Source organism: Artibeus jamaicensis, unplaced genomic scaffold, assembly GCF_021234435.1.
Source record: "Artibeus jamaicensis isolate MK-2021 breed Jamaican fruit bat unplaced genomic scaffold, CSHL_Jam_final contig_391, whole genome shotgun sequence".
Classification (NCBI taxonomy): Eukaryota; Metazoa; Chordata; class Mammalia; order Chiroptera; family Phyllostomidae; genus Artibeus; species Artibeus jamaicensis.
The window spans coordinates 8,875,241-8,890,100 of NW_026521814.1; the positions used below are offsets into that span (position 1 = coordinate 8,875,241).

General features: G+C 40.9%; 1 pseudogene; it reads left to right on the top strand.

The window, feature by feature from the left end:
- The first annotated feature begins 1,649 nt into the window (after positions 1 to 1,649).
- On the top strand, positions 1,650 to 12,120 carry LOC119044953 (60S ribosomal protein L12-like; annotated as a pseudogene).
- The last annotated feature ends 2,740 nt before the right edge of the window (positions 12,121 to 14,860 follow it).

Sequence of the window (14,860 nt, forward strand, 5' to 3'; positions counted from 1 at the left end):
GATGCTCTAATCAACTGAGCTACCTGGCTAGGGTTCTCCTCATTTCTCACTGCTGCCTAGCCCTTTTAGTCTGTCATTTTCAATGTTAGAGTGGCCCCTGCTAGCCCCAAGCCTATATTTATTAAGTAGAACTCCAGCTGGCAAAGAACAAAAGGATCGCTGTCTTCCAGTGTCCATGTCCCAGGTCCCCTGGAGGAAATCCAGTTCTGTCCAGCTTGTGTGCCCACCTCTGATCTAATCTCTGTGGATAGGAAAGGGGACCTCTCTGGGCCAGGCCTGGGTCACATGTTCAGCCTTATTCGGGGAAGAGGAAAAGGAGAGCAGATCAGCCATATTCAAATGCCTGGAAATGTGTTCTCCATTGGGAAGTGGAGACTCTCTTACCAAAGCACAGGGGCAGAATGACTAATGCCCACCTGGAGAATTTTATTTCCCTCATATTCATCATGCTCAGATGCTGACTGTAGCGAATTCTCCAAAGAGGAGGCCATGACAGGACCCCTGTGATCATGCGGCAACTCTGTGCTCTGTTGACAGAATTACTACCCTTTATCAGGGGGTCAGTAACTTTCTATCAAGTTCTAAACAGAAACTCCCTGTAAGTCTTGAGTAGCAGAGGTGAAACACCTATGTACATTCCTTTCCCTAACTATGGTCACTTTCTCAAATAAAATAACTTTCTTCTTACTTCCCACTATATATTTAAGTATCATGCTACTTTATGGAATGTATTTGCACTAAATGTACTATTACTTACTGTTACTAAATCATTCCCAGGGGAAAGAAACAGAGCACAGTACTTTTTTTATCAGCTGAGAACTTTTAAAATGTTAATTTCTTATTTGAATAATTTCATAAGTCAGCACTCTTGAGGATATTGCATTGGGTAGTAGATAAAAACCGAATTGAATATTTTGATGTGAAATGCCCGTTCTAATTATTGAGCAATTATATATTATGAAGCTAGTTTATATAGTTTTCAATATGTGGACACAAAGCCGAAAACATACTCCTCAAAGCTGTATTATCACAGAAAAGAAACTAAAGTTTCCAAAGCAAGTAGTTGCAAATGTGGGAGACCAGGAAGAGTCCCTGAGTCTATTTGTCTCTTCAGGAGGCAGGATAAGGACCGCTTTCACTCCACCAACCTTCCTGTAGGACTTCCAGATCAACCCCAGCTGAAAGCGGGGCAGACTCATCAGGGCTGCAGACAAACCCTGCTCCAGAATGGATAGAATTAGCAGATCAGCACTGTCGGAAATTAGATGAGGCACCATCTTGATCCTTCTAAAGCATGGATTTGGCTGATTAAGAACACTCTGCCTCAAAATAACTTATGTAACATCGCGTAGAAGCAATGCATTTAACCCATGATTGGGAAATCTTGTTTAAAGAATTTATCAGTAAGTGGTATGTCTTAAATGATTATGCTTTTTTGTTTATTTTTTAAAGGTCAAGGGCCAAGCTCATTTAGCAAAATAGAAACAATAGCAACCAACTGCTGGAATAACATTTACTTGCAACAAAATTTCACCATTTGCACAAAATGGGAGTGTCAAGCACAGTAGGACAAAAGGGAATTCAACTAATTAGAAATGGAATTAGGAATATAGTTCAGTATTTTCTCTTTGAGGGCTCCATTCCTGGAGATGAGAGAGGACAAGGTACGTGAATTCAAAAACCTTCTACTATTGGGTTCAATGAAGTAATAGATAAAAGATGGCACACTGTAAAAACCAGCAGTGATCATTTATAAATCTTTGAAACTAGTAACCATGGGTATAGCACAACTAATTCCACTCACCTTCCCTTGTTTACAGGAAGCTTGTCAGAGTCCGTCTCCCTGTAGCTTCAAAAATGGCCGTATGGACCTATTTTGCTTTGCTGCAGAGGATGTACAGACTGAAGCAGGGTGTTTTCCTCCTCTGGGGACCTCCACCCAAATGTGTACATTCCAAGTTCTGTGAATCAGTTTTTCAATTTCATTTCATTATCAGCCAAAAAATTCTTCTTAAAGAGGAGAAAAATATGTTTCCTGGTCACCCTAGTAGATCTCCAGGCCAGTTCTCTTGAGTGAGTGAGTCCCACCCATGTAGCAACAGTGGACTTCTGCTGGGTGACCCCATCCATTGACACCTGGGCAGGACAAGAGAGCCCGGGCTAAGCCACCCCCTCCTTGCAAAGCTGCACCTCCACCAGTTAGCACAGACGTGACTGCATCTTGTCCTTTACCTGCTCCATGCTTTTGTCCAGCCCCCGTGAACCCAAAACTTTTACAGAGAAGAGCATCTACCCAGCCAGGAGAAGCCTGGAAGAGCAAGGGCCACCCCGGCAGGTATCTGCGTCGGGAGTTTGTGGGGCAGGGTGTCGTCAGACCTTGGGAAAAGAAGTTCAGTGGTGCCAGTGCTCAGGGCCTCAGGGACAGTGGGTGAGTCATTGTGCTCTGCCCTGCTGTTTCTTTCTTTTAAAATAATCCTACTTTCTAACACATATACCAAGTCATTCATTATGCTTTATTGTTTATATCACCTGCTACCATCCAGTGAGCTCCTTGAGAACAGGGATCTTTGTTCACTGCCATGGCCCCAGTGCCTAGAACAAGGCCAAGGGCAGAACAGGCCCTGAACAAAATTGAATGAGCGATGAGTAACAGATTTCACCATCAGGGAGAAAAGGACAAATTGACCCACACTCGGCATGGATCCAGGGCAGGAAGGGAGTTGACCCTGGGTGCAGCCTGGCAAAGGGTGTTTGAACTCATCACACCGCACTGAGCCTGGTGGCAGGTCCAGTTGAGGAGGAAGATATCATGTTTGCAAAATGAGTGAGAGATCTTGTTAAATACTTCAAAACACCAACCACCCTTTCTTGGCAGAACATGACACAAGCACCTGATATCTTCCTTCTCACTTTACAAAAGACTCAATCATTTTCTTTTAAGGATTAAAAGTCCCCACAGGCTGGGTGCAGGAGAAGGCACCTGTCCTTGGTAAGAGCCGAGGCCTATGCAGAGCAGTTGGGACCAGGATAACACCTCAGGGCAGCCAGAGCAGATGAATCTGGTGACGGGAAAGGATGAGCCATATTCCAGCCTCTCCCGCCATACACCTGCACTTCTTCAGTAGCCTCCCACCTGATCTCACCCCCAGTTTTTTCAAACTCCCACAGACTAGTTTATATCCCAACACTAGATTAATCTCTATTAATCTCAGTCCTATACATAGTAATTACTTTACAGCACGGACACAACCCCTTACCAACTTTTGTTTTGGAGCACTGAACCATCCAGCCTGCTGGCATCTTGCTTCCACTCTGTCAGGAATCTGAGTTCACACCGATGCTAACAGGAATTCACAACAATAGTTGTTCCATTTGATACCTTAGGCTGACTCCCCCCTGCTGGCTTTGCATGCTGGTCACCACTGGCCACTGCCCAAAATTCAGATCACTCTAGTAATCCCTGATCTCATTGATTTTCTCACTGTTTTCTGGGTTTCATCCCCTCTGACCCACCCTTTCTACTGGCCACCATTTCCCCTGATAGCATGAGTGGAGCCCTATCCAGCATGACCTGGGGGTGAGGGAGTGGGTAGAGGTGGAATCCACATCCCGTTCACTTGCTATTGCTGTCCATGCTCCCCTAGATCATCCGCCCTATGTTCCTGTCATCTACTGACTTCATCTTGGTATCATCAAGGTTTCATCTTGGTATCATCTTGGTATCATCTGACTATCATCATCTCCATTTCTAAATCTCACCACCAACTAGAGTGATTTTTCACAGCCATCCAGCCTACCTACACCCTGCAGCTCCCTACTTCTTCATGTCAATGACCTTTATCTCTTGTCCACTCAGGCATCTACTTTCATGGATGCACTGGACCTGCTCCCCATCGAACCATAGTCTTCTTTCCTTCCAGCCCTCTCACCCCCATTAGGGCCGTTATTCCACTGTCTTCCAAGCTTCGATGGCTTCTCTTCCACCTGCCTTCAGCCTACACTAGAGTTCAGTTACTCAGTCTTCCACCCACTACCCAGAACACCCAACTAATCCTTCCTCTTCTATCACACTACACCCAAGACCCTAAGAGTTTTACAACTGAAAAGCATCCCTATGCAGTTTGGTGCCACTCACAAAATAATCATCTCCAATCTTAGCCGGGCCTGTAATTCTTCCCTGAATACAAGTCCTGGACTAGAACCCACTCCCATTTCTTTCTCCTCTCTTTTCAGTCCCCTCACTCTTCCACTGTCCCACCAATACAGTGCAGGAGCAGCAGTGGGGCATTAATGAAAGGGGCATGGGCTTTGGTGCCAAATGAATTCTGGGCACTACTCTCTGCTTCTTAGTTGAGTAAACCTGAGTAAGCTAGTATCAACGACCTTCCATATGGAATCAGCAGACAAATCTTCGATGAAGTTTTAGTGTGAAAATGCACAGTGGGCATCAAGCTTGCTTATTTTTACCAAACAACTTATTTAAAAGAAATCTTCCATGTATCCCCAGAAACCCATAACTCTCACCAGCGGGAGAGTTTCCATTATTTAAAAGTCATGTTCACATAGTTACACTTATGTGAACAGGGTTTCCATTGTTTAAAAGTCATGTTCACATAGTTACACTTATATACCTAAGAAAATGTCAAGTTTCCATGAGAACTGCCAAAAATCAGCGTGAGCCCAACTGCAGAACTTTAAGGACGGTGCTCACCCACAATTTATGTCCACTCACATCCTCCCTCTGGGAATGTGCATGTCTCTTTAAACAAGCTTTGTTCTGCATAACGGGACATTTCATGTGAACACTGTCTCTGACAGGATGACCAGTAATGGGTATAAATTTGTTCAAAGCTTAGGATAGGATGATGATAAATGATCCAAATTCAACTCTCAGAATCTTACATTCCTGCCGGTCTGCCACACCCTGGCAGATTACTTCTCCAGTGCATTGATTACTTCTCCAAATGACGGCCACGACCTAGATGAGCAGCCACTGTCACCCAGTTCCTCACCAACCCTGCCAAGCCTGCCTGTGACAGACGACAGTGTCCCGGATCTTCCTTATCAATTTCTCCTTATTCCAGGCATCTAGCAACTTGCCAAAATCTTTGTGAGGACAATTTAAGCTACTATACATTCTTAACAATATAAGAAAAGTAGATTCGCCATCTAAAAACAAGTATAACCCTGAGTTCTCTTCCTTGCTCTGGCTGCTCTGTTATAAGAACTAGAGATACACTGAAGACTAATTTTAGAACCACATGATAATGACCTGGAATGCAATTCCTCCTATAAATTCAACTCTAATATTAAATGATTCTTCCAGTGAGACTAGCAGCTCATTCCAAATTAGTTTTGTAATATATCTTAAAGATCCCGTAAGACCTTTTTTTTAAAGATTTTATTTATCTTTAGAGGGGAAGGGAAGGAGAGAGACATCAATGTATGGTTGCCTCTTGTGCGTCCCCCACTGGGAACTGGCCTGCAACCCAGGCATGTGCCCTGACTGGGAATCAAACCTCGATCACAGGCCCATGCTTAATCCACTGAGCTACACAAGCCAGGGCAAGACCTTTTTATTCTGTAAGTCTAACAATCCATGACCAAAAGAAATAAAATTCTGTATTTTAAACATTTTTTTCTTTCTTACATATTTATATGTAAGATAAGGTGGAATAAGAGGGGGAACCAGAGTCTAAAGGGAAAAAGAGAGAGAGAGACACCTGAACAAATAATGTAACCCAAGTTAGTGACCAGACATATGCAATATATAACATCTGTGACTGCCACCTCTTTGTACATACTGTCTTAGAGTGACCATAGAAAGTAAGCCCAGTTTGTTATTAAGTTTTCATTGTGTCAAAAATTCCACTTAAAATGACCAACTTGAGCACAGCCTAAGTAATGCCATCTGGTTTTCCCTTTTTAGTCGTAGATCTTACTGTAGTGTGTAAAATGCAGTTAGATGAGTTTGGTATGTGCCCTGCCCCACGCTTCAGGCCTCACACATGCTCGTTACCTTATTATCCAGCATGGATGTTCTGATCCCTAGCTACTCTGTCATTAGACAGAGTTTCCTGGGCTGGTCTCATCCCTGGAGCCACTTAGTAGTCCTTTAAGGCTAGGGATTGGCCTAGAAATGTGACTACCTGGCCCTACTCTGTAAAAGGAAGGACCACCTTCAATATAGCATCACTATTCATGTTCCTATCTCCAGGAAGAGTCTCCATGAAGTCTTTTTTGAATGCAGCTTCAATAGCCTCTTTCCTTCCAGATGGTGCATGGAGCCAAGCCTGTCAGACCCTTAGTCTCCTGCTGCCTTTTAAAGCTGGTCGTTGATTGCTAATGACCCCCAGCTGGACTGGCTCCCCAACCCATTTAACCCCTCTCTGCTGGGTCCCCATCTCACGCAGGGTGAGAGGCAGTGAGAGCTGGAAGTCAGAAGGTGCCAAGTCAGCCAGGACCTCCTGCTCTTTCAGAGCTAGTGGCGCATTTCCCGGTGCCATCACGGGTGTCCAAGATCACTCCAGTGAAAAGCTCCTGTTAATATGATTTTTTCTATATCGTCAGATAAATGCTACCAGGTTTCCAATTGTTATTACAATAATTTCACTTGACTAAGCCAAGATAACAGAGCCCCTGAGTGTTTCCCTTAGGGTTCAAGAGTGGAGGACTGTTGATATGACTCCTCTGAAATATGTTAGTTTGGAAACTTAAACCTAAATTGCACTGAAACTATCTTTTAGTCTGGTCAAACAATGGTTAGAGCACCTCATGTGTCATGCAAAGAAGCATGAGTGAAAGCAATAGTCAATTTTCTCGTCAAGGCCTAAACCACTATATAACATAGGGCATACCCATTTTCAGCTATGCTGGTAACAGCTGTATTTAATTTTGTTAAGCCTGGTGGGGTGGTATTTTGGTTTTGGGTTTTTGGTTTTTTGGTTTTTTGTTTTGTAACATCCTGGATTGTGTTTATAGCCATACTGGTCAGGTGATCTAGGGAAGAGGGATTTTAGAAAGTCGATAACATAAATTTCTTGGAAGATTATGAGTCCAGTGGAGAAAGGTCTCTTATACCTTCCCTATGTGGATAAAGGGAAGGGGAGGACATGAGAGGTCATCCTTCTGTTTATTGTTTCCGAAGTGAATTGTTGTCAATCTCTTATTAGAATGTAAGAACACAAGGCAAAGAAATTTAGTAGTTTCGCTTGACTCTGAAGAACTGAGGTCTAAACTCTTGATCTGAACAGAGACCTGACAGCTCACTATTTTTATAAATCCTTAAATGCTCACTGAATAGCTGGGACACATTTAATTTTACAGTGTACTAAGGAAATTTTTTCTTAGCACATGAGAGGAAAAATAACCAAAATGTAATTATATTCTATTCAACTGCGTTTCCCCCAGATACTTCCTATTTTATTGACTTTTCAGAGATTAAAACTGAAAGAACTAGAGTGATCTAATTTCTCACAACTAATGCTGCATTGATTTTACTTTTGCATCTCATTAATTTAATGCAGGCAAAATCATACCTGTGATTTCATTTTGGTCTACTATTCATATGCTTTATTGTCTCTTGCAAATATACACAGTCACACCGGCAATTCATTTGTGTGTATAATAACCCCCAAATCAAGTAATTCATACTGATGACACTCTCTCTATGTGTAAAAATATGTTTGAATTTATGAACCTGGGTGACTGTTTGTACAGCTGTACAACACTAACCTATACATTGCAGTGTTTGCTCACAGCTAGAAGCCTGAGTAAGTGAAGTTAAAAATGCTGTCTTTTCGTCTATCAGTAACCTAATGGACCCAGAAGGACGTTAAAATTAGCCTCACTTGAGCAGCATTGATCTTTGAATGAATCCTATTAGAACAACATTCTGATGTAGTTGTGGAGAAATTTTCCCCCTGAATCCCGAATGCATTTTGATTGTTCTCCTTTAAATTCCAAAAAGCCAGTAGGGTTTACATCATTTGTGTCCATTTCACAGATAGGGCACTGAGAGGTCTGGAACTCTATTCATAGCACCATAAAGTCAAAAAGGACCTTAAAGAGCTTCTTTAAAAAAAATTTTTGTTTATTTATTTTCAGAGAGCAAGGAAAGGAGGGAGAGGGAGAGAAACATCAGTGTGTGAGAGAAACAACAATTGGCTGGCTGCCTCACACCCCAAACTGGGGACCTGGCCCACACCAATTCAGGCATGTGCCATGACCAGTATTCAAACTGGCAACCCTTAGTCTGCAAGATGACACCCACCCACTGAGCCACACCAGTCAGGGCTTAAAGAGCCTCTTAGCTAATATGTCTCTCCTTTCTCTGGTTTCACACTGGTTTCACACAATGAACTTCCATCAGTCACATCTCTTACTGCACCCAGATTCTCACACACTGGGAAAGAACATGACTCCAAAGAAAATAGCTCAGCATCTCAAGGTAAGAACATGTGTAATGTACCACACAACACCCTCTGTTGAAAAATCACTGTTAGTCCAACCCCATTGTTTTACAGATAAAACATGGAAGCCCAGAGGGGTGAGCAACTCACCCAGGGTCACACCAATGAGTTCCAGAACTATGCCAATGCCTTCTGACCCCCCAAACAGTGCTTGTTTCACTACAACTTCTAGCTCTTTGCACACTAACAGCAGGAACTGAAACCAGGTTCCCAACTTAGAGAGCAAAGCAGAGCTGGGGATGAATGCCCCAGGATCCCCTGTCACAAAGAATCAAAGACCCCGTTACAATTAATTTAGTAAAACCAGCACTATCTGGTGTCCCATATCCTCGAGCATGTAAAATGTCGTTCCAATCTTCAAAGACACTCTTTTGTTCCATTTTTATCTGCTTTTACCCAGGACATTGTTTCCTAGCTCGCAAGTAGTTCACTAGGTGATTTGCATCTCATTAAGAGCTCCAAAAATGACATCTCTCAGCCTGCTGCCTGGTTTTGTGGGACTGTTCAGCATCAGACCTGGGTCTGAGATTTTTTAATGTGGGCATTTTTGGAAAAGCTGAATTAATGAGGTTTTCCCACCGGTTGCAGCTTGGATGGCCATTTTGACCTTTCTTGCCCTGCTACATGGCCAAAGTAAGGGAATAGCCATCGTCGAGGAGGGTACAGATGAGGTCAGTCATGACCATGAGGATAGAAGGGAATATTGTGAGGTCTCAGAATAAGCAGTTTAAAAACTCCAAGGGGTCTCTGAAAAGATAAACAAGATTGATAAACCTTTACCCAGACTCATCAAGTAAAAAAGAGAGAGGACCCAAATAAATCAAATCAGAAATGAAAGAGAAGTGACAGCTGACACCAGAGAAATACAAAGGATTATAAGAAAATATCACAAGCAACCATATGCCATCAAACTGGACAATCTGGAAGAAATGGATAAATTCCTAGAAACATACCATCTTCTAAGACTAAATCAAGAAGAAACAGAAAATCTGAACAGATCGATTACAACCAACAAAATTGAAGCAATCATCAAAAGACTCCCAACAAACAAGTCCTGGACTGGATGGTTTCACAGGTGAATTTTGCCAAACATTCAAGGACCTAACATCTATACTTCTAACTATTCCAAAAAATTCAAGAGGAGGGAAGACTCCCAATCTCATTTTACAAGGCCAGCATTATTGTAGTTCCAAAATCAGTTAAAGACACTACAAAGAAAAAAATTACAGACCAATAATCCTAGTGAACATAGATGAAATAATTCTCAACAAAATATTAGCAAACCAAATTTAGCAATACATTAAGAAGAACACACCAAGGCACATCGTAATTACATTAGCCAAGATAAAAATGAAGGAGAGAATCCTAGAAGCAGCAAGAGCTAAGGGGACAGTCACATACAAAGGAGTCCCCATCAGACTGTCAGCTGATTTCTCAAAAGAGACCTTACAGGCAAGAAGGGGCTGGAAAGAGGTATTCCAAGTCATGAAATCTAAAGACCTACAACCAAGATTGCTCTATCCAGCAAAACTTTCATTTAAAATGGAAGGACAGATAAGGTGCTTCTCAGATAAGATCAAATTCAAGGAGTTCATCATCACCAAGCCCTTATTATATGAAATGTTAAAGGGACTTATCTAAGAAAAAGAAGTTAAAGAAACATGAACAGTGAAAGGACAACAAACTCACAGTTATTAACAACCACACCTAAAAGGAAAGCAAACTAAAAGGACAGCTAGATCAGGAGTGGAAACATAGAAATGAAGATCTCAAGGAGGGTTAGCAACAGGGGAGTGGGAGGAGGAGAAGGGGGGAGAAGGTACAGAAAATAAGTAGCATAGACAGTAGATAGAAAATAGATGGGGGGGGGGCAAGAATAGCATGGGGAAATATAGAATCTAAAGGACTTGAGACACATGGTCATAAACTAAATGGGGGGTGATGGTGGGGATGGGGGTAGGGTGGAGGGGAATAAAGGGGGAATAGAACAACTGTAACAGCATAATCAATAAAAAAATTTAAAAAAAAAAGAAGATAATATACTATGATCAAGTGGAATTTATTCTGAGGATTCAAGGTTAGTACATTATTCACCAATCAAGTAAGGTGATACATCACATAAACAAAATGAAGAATAAAAGTTATATATTCACATCAATAAAGGCAGAAAAAGTATTGACAAAATGCAACACACATTTATGATAAAAACTCTCCACAAAAAGGGAATAGAGGGAACATAATCTCAACATAATAAAGTCTATATATGACAAACTTATAGCTAACATCATGCTCAGTGGGGAAAACTAAAAGCTTTTTCATTAAGATCAGGACCAAGGGAGGGATGTTCACTTTCATCACTCTTATTCAATGTAGTATTGAAAGTCCTGGGAACAGCAGTCAAAAAAGAAGAAATAAAAGACACCAAATTGGAAAGGAAGAAGTAAAACTGTCACTATTTGTAGAGGACATGATACCTTATATAGAGAACCCTAAAGATTCCACCAAAAAGCTACTAGAACTGGTAAGCGAATTCAGTAAAGAGGATACAAAATAACTATTCAGAAAGTGGTTGCATTCTTATAAACTAAGAATGAACTATTAGAGAGGGGAGATAAGAAAACAGTCTCACAATTGTATCAAAAAATACCTACCTAAGAACAAATTTAATCAAGGATGTAAAACACCTGTATTTGGAAAATTACAAGACACTGAAGAAGATAATTAACAAAAATTCAAATAAATGGAAGCATGTACCATGCTTATGGACAGAAAGAATTAATATCATTAAAATGTTCATACTACCCAAAGCAATCTACGAGTATAGATTTAATGCAATTTCTATCAAAATACCAATGGCATATTTCACAGAACTAGAACAAATATTCCAAAAATGTAGAAGGAACGACAAAATACCCCAAATAACCATAGCAATACTGAGAAGGAAGAATAAAGTTGGAGGTACCACCCTACCTGATATCAAACTGTGCTACAAGATTATAGTAATCAAAACAGCATGATACTGGCATAAAAACAGACATGTAGATCTGTTTTCTGCTCGGAGGTGGTGAAGGTGCAACTTTTTTCAGTTGCCCAAATCCGGGTTCATCGGCACCAACTGCCTCCACCACGTCCCTGAAATTCGACCCCAACAAGATCGAAGTCATTTACCTGAGTTGTACCATCAGGGAAGTCAGTGCCATGTCCACCCAAGCCCCCAAGATCAGACCCCTGGGCCTGTCTCCAAAAAAAGTTGGTGATGACATCCCCAAAGCAACCGGTGACTGGAAGAGTCCGAAGATCACAGTGAAACTGACCGTTCAGAACAGACAGGCCCAGACTGAGGTAGTGCCTTCTGCCTTTGCCCTGATCATCAAAGTCCTCAAAGAACCACCACGAGACAGAAAAAAGCAAAAAAAAAAAAAAAACAAACATTAAGCAAGGTGGAAATATCACTTTTGGTGAGATCGTCAACATTGCCTGACAGGTACCGCATTGATCTTTGGCTGGAGAACTCTTTGGAACCATTAAAGAGGTCCCGGGGACAGCCCAGTCTGTGGGCTGCAACCCTCATGACATCAGAGATGACATCAGCAGTGGTGCAGTGGAGTGCCCCGCTAGTGAAGAACCACAAAGGAAATATTTTAATTAAAGATCACTTAAAAACCAAAAAAAGAAAAATGCAATTAAAACCACAGTGAGATATCACCTCACACCTGCCAGAGTGGCCATCATCAATGAACAACAAACAGTAAGTGTTGGCCATGATGTGGAGAAAGGGAACCCTCAGATACTGTTAGTGGGAATACGGATTGGTGTAGCTACTATGAAAACAATATGAGTTTCCTAAGAAAGAAAAATGGAACTGCGTTTATGACCTAGCAATTCCACTTCTAGGATACACTTCCAAAGAAACCCAAAACACTACTTCAAAAAAATATACACACCCCTGTGTTTATTGGAGTGTTATTTCCAGCAGCCAAGTTAGGGAAGCAACCCAAGAGCCCACCAATAAACAAGTGGATAAAAATGTTGTAGAATATAAACAAAAGGAATATTCCTTTGCCAAAAAAAAGAATGAAATTCTACCATTTGAGACAGCATAAATGGACCTAAAATGTATTATGCTAAGTGAAACAAGTCAGTCAGAGAAAAACAAATACCATAGGATTTCACTTACATGAGGAATCTAAAAAACAAAATAAACAAAATAGAAACAAACATAGATACGGAGAACAAACTGGTGTTTGCAAGAGGGTAGAAGTTTTGGGGGACTAGGTAAAAAGGCAAAGGGATTAAGACATATACGTTGGTAGTTACAAAATAGTACTAGGGATGTAAAGTAGAGCATAGGGAATGCAGTCAATAATATAATAACTGTACGGTGCCAGATAGGTACTAGATATATCAGTGAAAACACTTTGTAAAGTGTATTTCTGTCTAACCACTATGCTGTATGCTTGAAACATACAAAATTATTTAGATTGTAAATTGTAATTGAAAAATAAAATTTAAAAAAATTCTAAAAGCAGAGAGGGGGAACATAATGCCAATTTTTTTGGTACTATGCACAGTAAAGCAAAAAGAAAGAAAATCCATGGCAACCCATTGCTGGTTCTGTATAGCTGATTCTAAGCTTGTGCCTTTTGAACATTTCAACTGGTTGCAACCCTCCTGAGATCCCAGCATTTTTGCCCTACATTTGTGTTATGCTTTAAAGAGTCTCACTTGGTCAGAATTGCTTTTCATCTTTGACTTTTATTTATGCAGCAAAACCTCCACAACAGCACTTAATAGCATCATACCTCTGGAAACCAGAGATAATGTTTCCATGGTCAGCAAAATTGTTCTCTTGGAATAAGAAAAAATTTCCAGTGTCCAGGGAAATTAGTGTCTGCTTTGGGTTCAAGCCATTTGATACAGCTTCCAGAACAAAGCAAATACCTGACAATACCAGGATCCCTACTGGGGTTGCTTGCCCTTCCCAGAATTCCTTCTGCCCAATCAAAACTTCTCTGATCCTGTGCCAGATTTTCAAGATGGCAGCTAGCTAGCTAATTTGCAAAATCAGGCCAAAATCTTAGGCAAGGGTAAAATCTCTGGTTTTTCCAACCTGGCTGTAGATTAAGATCATCTGGAAGAAGGGGTGGGCTCTTTTTCAACAATAACAATGCCACAGCCCTACCCCTGACCAATCAAATTAGGATCTCCAGCTGTGAGGCCAAGACATCTGTATTTTTAAAAAGCATTTCAGGTGATTCTAATCAGTAACCAGGGTGAAGAACCACTCCCTTATAACTGGAATTACAACATACTTAGGAGCACCTGCTCTGCCTTAGGTACCATGTCTTCTCTTTTCATACATTACCCATCAGCCTCACTACAGCCCTACTTGAGTGATCGTCATCACCAAGTTCAGATCTCTAATAAGTGCTAGAGGTGGATTCCTACCCAGGTGTTTCTGACTCAGCTGCTTTTTTTATTTCTTGAAGTGTAAACACAGGCTGTTGGTGGTTTGCAAGCTGATTTTAAATTGTGTGTGGACATGACATTAAATGACACTGAATTGTGTAAAAGAAAATCACCCCTTTTTCAATTCTCAGTTTAAATTCTTCAGATTAAGGTGAGAGTTGTGAGGGTGTCCCTAAGTCTTCTCACATTTACTCACCTCTCTTCTTAACAAAACATTTTTAAAAGCTCAGAACACTTTGTGGGAAACAGAATCCAGCTCAGGTGTGATAATATTGTCTTCATTTCATTTACTTAATGGTTTACTTCTGTTTATGGCAAATGTTGCCACTGCTATTCCATTTACGGTAGTGAATGAAGTTTCATTTTAAAGAAATGCATTTAAGTAAAAAAGAAATCCATTGAATTTTTAAAATATTAAACAATAGTACAGGTATCTTGAATACAGCAAAAAAATATTTAAGTAGTAGATAAATGACAGAAGTTTGAGATATACATCTTTATAACATGCTAATTTTTAAAACAGCCATCTCATACCTATTAGCCAGTGAGACCTCTCACCTACCATCCAATCACACCAGATAGGCAAAAACTTGTTTCATCCACATTAGGTCCAGCCCTGGACCTATGGCCTTTGTTGCTGCTTCCAACCAAGGTGGAGTCCTGAATCACCAAAGGCTAATAAATATGGGGAGTGCAAATGGTGTACATTCACTCACTCTGCCAAGTAATCAATGAAATGCAAATCAAAACACAAACAACATGCCATTTTTTCTCCTACTGAACTGTCAGACCTTTTCTTTAAGACGAGATAGCATCTTTAAGGTCATCTCAGGTATAGGCAGTAGAAGTATGGTGTGCTACACACTTTCTGGATGGCGAATGGAAGTACAAATTATAACTTTTTAAAATATGTATACTCT